Here is a 1067-nt window from a genome sequence, read left to right on the forward strand (position 1 = left end):
GACCTGCGCCGCAGGTGGGAGGCGGCACCGCCGCCCGAGGCTCCCGCGCGGCGCCCCGGAGGCCGCCGGGGCGGGAAGCGGCGGGGAGCGGCCGCTTTGTTCTCGGCGAGCGGCGGTGGGGCAGGGGCCGCTCCGGAGCACGGGGGCCAACGTGGAGGGTTCGGGCGGAGGGCGAAGGCGACGCGGGTCCCCCCGCACAGCCCGGCTCCCCTGGGGAGGGATGCGAGGGGGCCGCGGGGCAGCGCTGCGCCCTGGTCCGGAAGCTTCTCGCCCCGCTCCGGGGCTGCACCGAGGTGTTGGCCGCCCATAGGTGATCATTGATTAACGTGTCAGCCGCCCATAAGTGCCCCTTTATTAACGAGCCTCGGGTCTCTGCAGGGAATGCACATGAGCAGGCAGGTGCTCCTGCTGCGGCCTCTAAAATGTCCGACGGGGTGACTGCAGGCCCAGCCAAACGCCGCTTCCCTCCGCAACCCTGCCTGGTCCTGAACCGACTTCACCCTGAGCGTAAACCACAAAGCCTGCAACCGTGTTCCTTTCACTGTGTGTACCAAAGCTACACTAGAGTTTCCTCTAACCGTTACCTATCTCCCCCCATTTATATATATATATGTTTGTTTTAAACTGTCTCCATATAACTTTGAATTATAACTCCAGCCTCCTTTCTAAGAGTTGAGCACACGCTTAGTTCAGGTGCATGTTTCAATTAATGGTGCATGCTCGTGTAAAATACGTTTCAGTGCTAACGAATAAAACTCTTAACCTGTATTTGTGTGTCACTCTGTAAATGAGAATATTTGTGCCCTGGTTTAGTATAAACATTGACCCATGCTAAAAATACGTTGTTACCTCTTCATTTTTGTGTCAGCTGATGGTGATCCTGTTCGAGCAATATCTAGGCTGATACCAAAACTCAGTAAAACCAGCGCTCTTAATCTACCATATCATATCTTCCAGCGTGGCGTCTTTGTTTAGAAAATATGATAGGATGGAAAAACTTGGGCTTTGAAAGGCAAATAGTGCTGGTTTTAACTTTTTATAGCAGCTGTTCTATCAGACATGGTCTG

This window comes from Nothoprocta perdicaria, unplaced genomic scaffold, assembly GCF_003342845.1.
Source record: "Nothoprocta perdicaria isolate Ctin4 unplaced genomic scaffold, notPer1 scaffold_19, whole genome shotgun sequence".
Taxonomy (NCBI): domain Eukaryota; kingdom Metazoa; phylum Chordata; class Aves; order Tinamiformes; family Tinamidae; genus Nothoprocta; species Nothoprocta perdicaria.